The sequence below is a fragment of the Chinchilla lanigera genome, unplaced genomic scaffold, assembly GCF_000276665.1.
Source record: "Chinchilla lanigera isolate Chin_1 unplaced genomic scaffold, ChiLan1.0 scaffold00077, whole genome shotgun sequence".
NCBI lineage: Eukaryota > Metazoa > Chordata > Mammalia > Rodentia > Chinchillidae > Chinchilla > Chinchilla lanigera.
In genome coordinates, this window is record NW_004955478.1 from 7,640,741 (window position 1) to 7,647,939 (window position 7,199).

General features: G+C 49.1%; 1 protein-coding gene across 4 annotated transcripts in view; it reads left to right on the plus strand.

Moving 5' to 3' along the window:
- The window catches only part of Tex2 (testis expressed 2), a 72,941-nt gene that overhangs the window by 24,545 nt on the left and 41,197 nt on the right, over positions 1-7,199 (plus strand). The window lies entirely within an intron of this gene.

Consider the following 7,199-nt stretch of genomic DNA (forward strand, 5'->3'; position numbering starts at 1 on the left):
TTTCACAATATCTATTGTACGTTTTTTATCTTATTTGCTCTTTCAGCTTCTCACACTAGGGAGATAATACGATGCTTACACATGCGAGTCTGGTTTATTTCACTTATGAATGTAGTCTCAAGTTGCACTCATTTACCTATAAAAGTCTCAAGTTTATCCTTTATGGCTAAGTAGTAGTCCACTGTATAAAAACACCACATGTTTTTTATCCATTCCTCCATTGATGGGCATTTGGGTTGTTTCCAAGATGCAGCTGTCACACATTGTACTGCACAGATGCCTGTGGTACAGTGTTTTCAAGTCTTCTGGGAAAATACCCAGAAGGGGCACAGCTGGGTGAAATGGGAGCTCTCGTCCTAATGTTTTGAGGAATCTCCACACAGATTTTCATCAACACCCAGTTTCAACAGTTAATGTTTTTCCAACTTCCCACTTACCTCACTGACTCGGTCTTCGCTGGGCTGTAACTCGGGCGCACGGATCCGTGGGAACAGCGTTGTGCGCCCGCCTGCGCACTCCAGGACCGCACTCTGCACTTGGCTCCAGTGTCGTCTGGAGTGACAGAGCCGTGCGCATCGTGGGTCAGAGATTTCTCAGAGTGTGTGTTTCTGAAGGGTAAGATTTTAACTACGAAAAGAATGCTAGGTCTCTCTTCACCCCTAAATTTATATTTAATATGTAAGGAAAGTACTAAACACCTTGGAGACTGTTCCTACGTACAGTAATTAATCTTTAGGCAGAGGTTTGCCATACCTCAGGGATGAGGTGTGGGCAAGAGTCCCACGGCGGAAGGTCCCCAGGCCACTGTTCCTGACTCACTGTCTCACTCTTTTCCTTCTCCCGGCGATGTCCAGATGGGCTGCTGAAGAGACGTCAGAAGAAAATGTTAAGATTTTTCTCTAGGTTTGCTCTTCCTAGCTAAGAAAATACATAAGATTTGTGATGCTTAACATATAGATGACTATATGTTGATCTTGACCAGAAACGTGGGAAATCGTTAAACTATGAAAGAATAGGTTTACATCTACTGTCATTAACAGTGATCCTCAGCTCTGTGTACATACTTGGTGCCTTCATATAGTACGTCAGCTAAAGATGATAGGAAGGTGCGTAATGGAGAACTAAAGGCCAGCAAAAAATCTGACTGCTTCACCCTTTGCTCTTTGTTTCTATTGTTCACTTTTCATAAAACTATTAGAGCACGTATATTTACAAGTAAAGGGAGTTACTCCAAAATACATGCTCAAAAATTGTGTGCCTGATGGATGCATGATATGAAATGTTTGGAGGTGACTTTATGCTTGGTCTGTTTTCAGACCTTACTTGTTAGCACAATTTCATGTTTATTGTTTATTAATACAAATAGACCTGATTCGTGTAATTCTAGTGACACGGTTGTGAAAGTGACCTTGAAGCGGGGAGTTAGAGGTTATGAATGGTATTGATGTTGATGATTTCCTCCCCTAATGACTTTTTTGTGTGTGTCTTTTTGGGACAGGGTCTCACTGTGTAGCTCAGGCTGGCCTTGAGCTCACTTTGTAGCCCAGGCTGGTCTCGAACTCGCAACAATCCTCCTGCCTCAGCCTCCTGAGTACTGGGATTACAGGCATGTGCTACCACGTCCGGCCCTAATGACTTTTTAAAAGTGTTCTCCACAATGTCTTTGAGTAGTATTTATTTTGAATGTTAGCTATCTGCTGAGGCTATCTTTCATACTATGAATTCTGTACGTTTGTTTTATATGGGTGAAATTAAATTTGTGTCTAAATTTTTTGTGGCATGTATTAGATTGTTTCTGCCCCGTTCTCAGACTCCATGATCTGTGATACTGCTTTAACTGATAGCTGTAGTTCTCAACCATTAATACATCAAAAAGGGGCTAAGCCTGGGTAGAGTTTTAGTCTTGGGGACAGAAGAAGAGTGGTCACCTTTTTGTGTGCTCTGTGCTTCAGAGGTAGTTCTCAGCAGCAGTGGCTGCGGGCCTGGCTCTGTCCTGTATTTAGTGTCTTCCTCTTCCCTGACAGGCCCGAAGAGGGAGCAGCAGGGACCTCAGTACGTGCTGCAGTGTCACTGTGTCACCAAGCCTGACACACTGAGGGCTGCGGAATTCCCGCTGCATTTGGAGGCCAGAAAGTTAGCACTTTTCTCTGGTCGGCTCAGCAGCCAGCTGAGCAAGAGAGCATTGGCCTTGAACTCCTGCTTGGCACTGCACTGGAAGTGAGCACAATCGTAGTCCTTCCAGACCTTATTATTTTGTGAAAGGTTAATTGTAGCTTCTAATCTTTCCAAGTGCTGTATTAAATGGGCCCCTTTATAGATTGTGGTTTGTACTTTCAGCCAAACGTGGCTTCTAACTCCAGCAGAGAATTGAAGAGAAACCCCTGACCTTTCGCAAACGCCGTCACAGCACCAGTCCGTGGACCAGACAGCTGCAGCCTGCTGACTGGGTCATTGTCCCAGCGGCGCGCACCGTCTCCGTCCTGACAGCTTCAGAAAGAAGTGAGGCCTGTCAGAGCGGCTTTAGTGGGGTGGAGCGCATCTCCGTTTTCCCAGTTGGGCCGTGAAGGGCAGTGAGGTGCTGGCGTGTGCTGCCTCTCCGTGTGCTTATTCGCACGTCCTAACGATTGCTCGGCAGCTTAGAGTGAGGGGCTGTAGAACAGGTGAGCAGTGGGCGGTGGGTGCTGTACGGGGCAGAGTGAAGGCCTCAGTGCAGTGCTGCTGTCGAGCCTGGGCATTTTGACTGCTGACGCGTACACATTCCGTGTGTGGCGTAGTCCAGGGAGTTATTCAAGTTTCAGGAAAAGGGTGGCCGGCCGATGGTGTAACCGGGTTAGGTTTGCACCGGGAAATTGCTTTCTGCAAGGGTGACCTGGCTTCCGTGACTGTAGGGCTTCGGGGGTAGAAGTGGAGGGAACCGAGGAGGGCTGTGCCCGGCCAGCCCGCGCCTCCCGAGGGCCAGAAGCACCCAGCTGCTGCCCGATGCTCGTCAGGGAGCAGCCTGTAGTTCTCTGCGGCTCCTGTCAGCACTCGTGGTGCTCTGGAGAGAGCCGCGGTGAGAGCCGGGAAGCTGGGTTCTGCCACCACACCTCTCCGCTGTGGGTGCGGAGGAGCTTGGTCAAGTTCTTGCCTGAAAGCCTTAGCGGTGTATGTACAGGGTTCCTTCTGAGGCTCCTTACTTTCTTGCACTGTGCTGTTTTTATGCAGTTTTACTTTGTTTTTCTCTTTGAGAATCTTGACGAAGTCTTGTCCTTCTGAGTAACCACTCAGCTCGTTCCCGTGCGCGTCCCAAGGTAGGAAGCCAGCGCTCGGCTTCCTGGGTGTGGGGGCACGGCAGCTTGTCCTGGGTACTTGGGACTGCCGGAGCTTCTGTCTCATCTCCACAGCCACCATGTTCCTAGTGTGCGCCGCAGAAGTGAGCGCACAGCCACCGTCCTGAGTTGGGCCTCGCTGGTCCCGCCTGTCAGTACTTGTTACGACTGGGGTGCACAGCCCGACCCTGCCCTGTGGAGCGCGTAGCTCAGTAGCTTAGCCAGGCCGCGAACCGGTACAGTGCTGAGAGTGACGGGAGGGAGGCTTCCTGAGGACCTGTCGTCCCTGCCCTCGCGTGCGGGGTGAGCGGGTCCCGGCCGCGTACTGGAGGGCTGTGCTGCGGGTGGCTCACGTCCCCGCTGTGCTGGTCTCTCACCCTTGGGAGGCACGTCACCCGCTTCCCTCACCGCTTTTCCTGTGGGGCTGGGCCTGAGGTACCTGGAGCTAGTACTGTGTGAGCTTAAATGCCAGCCACTGTACTGAGCATTCAGGGTAGCAAATTAAAAATCCTATGTTTAAAATTGGTTCATTTTGTTATGGAAATGGTACCTCAGAACATGCTCTCGTTGTAGAGAGGTCTTCGTCCAAGGTCAGCAGGGAGGCCGGAAAGAAGCCGGCCGGGAGCCACGCGGAGCCTTGCCCTGGGAAAAGACGGGGCGGCCTGGGGTTAAGCACCAGCCTGCCAGGTGCTGCGCCGTCTGCTAAGGCGCACGGTTGGTGTCAGCGCCTGGGTGGTGACCAGCAGGCCTCCCTGTAATCAGATGGGGGGGGCGCTCAAGCTAACAAATGATTGCTCGCGGTAGGTGTGCAACTCAAATCTTGATTCATGGGTAATGTTTTGTCTGTTTGTTCCTTTGTTTGTTTCGAGAGCTCTGGACTTTAAGCTCTGTAGACCTTCAGCATACACAAACATAGTGGTTCCGAAAGGAGGAAGTTAAACATGAAAGGGAAAGAAAAATGATAGCACCTGAGGGTCTGAAAAGACTGGGGTGGGGAAAGGAGGGCCACACCTCCTGCTGGAACAAGGGCACTCGGAGCCCCTTGGGCTCGTCCTGAAGGAAGGCATCCCCTGGGTCCCTGCTAGTGTCTCACCTCTGCCAGGGAGGGTTTTGTGTGTCTGAGCTGTGTGCTCCTCCCTCCTTTACGTTACTCTCAGTCAGGTTGTCCTGGACGTCCTGGGATTTGACAGGTGGTCCAGGGTGACCTGTATTCTTCAGAGCTGTCGGCAGTAGGGATGACTGGTTACCCATCTCAGAACTGTGCCCCTGGGCGAGCATGTGCACCGAGGTGCAGCCAGACCTCTTAAGGGGGCCGGCTTCTGACTCTGCTGGGTCAGCACCTGGCTTTGGGGTTAAAAACCAGATCCCTGAGACACTGGGGAGAAGGCTGCCCGTGTTAACGAGATACAGGAATTTCCTTAGAAGCCATGATGGTTAGAGTGGGGCATAGTAATGGCTCATCGCTGAGTAGATCTGCTCTGTGAACAGATGAGCGAATGCAGTGCTGTATCCTAAGTCCCACACGGGTGTGTCCTATCTTGTTTTTTTTTAAATCAGAAAATCAAAGGAATAAGCTAAAAACTCAATGTAAGTATGTCCATAAATGATGTTTTTGTTCCCTAGTACTGAGGATTGAACCCAAGGCCTTCACACTGAAGCCACATCCTCAGCCCTTTTTATAATTTTTAATTTGAGACAGGTCTCACTAAATTGCTAAATTGCTCAGGTTTGACTTGAACTTGAGATCCTCCTGCCTCAGCCTCCTAGAGTGCTGGCTTTATAGACATATAACACCATGCCTGGCTTTAACTATTTTTAATGTTCCTGTAGAATTATTAGTTTGTTGTTGTTGATTTTAAGATCTAGGTTTTAATCCCAAACACCAAAGAATTTGGAGGAGGCTAGATAAATCAGTAACCAGTTTCGTGGAGAGACAAAAGAGGGGGAACCTTGACTTGTGCTGCTTGCCGGCTTCCGTCTGTAGGCGTGCTCCCTCAGCCAGGAGCACATGGCCAACACGAAGTCACGGACATGGCGTGGGAAGCGGGCAGTTGGCTCGTGAGGTGGTACGATCCCCCCTCACCACACCGTGACAGATACCTCGGTAATCCGAGAACGCAAGAGCAAGTCACACGTCAGAGTCAGTGAATGTAACTCAGCATAGTGTAATCACCACAGGGAAACCCAAAACTGGGCCAAAGAATATGTTTTAAGAATGCTGTGCACTTAACAAGATACACCACCCAGGCGGGGGTTCTGACAGTACAGTCTGCTTGCGTTCCGCCTGTGTTCTGCATGGCACCTCCTTTTTGCTTTACCACTCTGATCATTGCTGGGTTTTCTTTTTCTTTTTTATTGCTTTTTTTTGTTTCTGTTTTTTGAGGCAGGGTCTTGCTGTTCAGCTCCAGTTGGCGGTGAGATCACTTTGTGGCCCAGGCTAGCCTTGAACTCACAGTGACCCTCCTGCCTCAGCCTCCCGGGTGCTGAGATTTCAAGCGTGCGCCACCGGCTTACTGCTCTTTCTTTGTGGACACCCAGATCACACCCTCTTCCCTTGGCCACTGCCTCTTCATTTGGTACTTGTGGTTAGAATCTGCTCCTGGCCAGAGCTCACTGGGGGAGGGAAGAAATCCTTGCTCATACAAGGAAAATCTACTGAAGGATATGAAACTGTATAATTGGTCTACAGGTTTTATATCTCTTTCCCCAGAGACAGAAGAGGTATGTTTGTCCATTTTTACTTCACACTGAAGTTATCTTTTTTAATAGTCTTACTGTAATAACTTGAAGTTATTCTAATGGGGTTGTAGGACGGTGGAACAAAGACAGTTTTCCACTCTTTTGGGGCCACTCTGGAGTCAAGAACAAAATTCCTTGTTTAATTCATGACTGCGGTGCGGGTGAGTGGGTGCCACGTGCGTGTGTGCTGCTGGGGTGGAAGCGAGCGCCTCGAGCATGCCAGCAAGTGCCCTGCACTGGGCCGCACCCTCAGGCCCAGGCCTTTAAAAATCTGACACCACCTGGCACTTTCCTTGGCGCGTAGCTTCAGTGCACGTTTTAATGGAAGGTTGAGGGAAAGAAAGAATCCCCTGGTTAACTTAGCAAGACGATCTCAGAATTTTTTTTAAAAAAAGGACTAATGATGTAGCTTAGTGTTAGAGTACCTGCCTGGCATGATAAGGCTTTGTGTTTAATCACGTCTCTCACACACACACGCTTGCACACACACACACACACACAGTGGGGAAGGGGCTCTGAGGTCCCTCATTCTCACATGCTCTCCAGTGAGTACTTTGGTGTGAAACCCAGATGCTTAGCGTGGAAACGACCGCTGCTTGGATAGAGTGACGGCCTCCGCGCCAGGGTAGTGATCTGCTGCCGTTCTCTGCTCGTACGAGGGGGAGAGAATGGAGGGAGTGGGAATGCGTCAGTTACAGTTTCCTGTGGAATCTGTACCGGGAATCGAACTCAGGACTTTGTGCCTGCCAGCCAGGCACTGTGCCACTGAGCTGTATTCCCAGCCCACTGGGAACTTTTTAAAGAGATCTGGGCCACCCATATAGCTATAAGTTTTAATACAATTTTATGTTGTGGTAGATGCTTGTGTTTTATTTGTATGCTCCAGAATGTTTACTTTTCAAAGAAAAATCAGTGTGTAAGTATATATATGCCAATGAATACGCAGCACAATTTTCTCATTGAAGTGACTGTGTATCTTTGAATTTTAGTATGCTGTTGATGGTATCTGTTATTTACTTGATGCCTAACTCATCTGTCTGCTTTACCATATGATGTCATAAGAGCTATATATTATAGTGACATTAAAATGATGAGATAGGGCTGGGGATTTAGCTCAGCGGCAAAAAGCGCCTGCCTGGCAAGCGCAAGGTC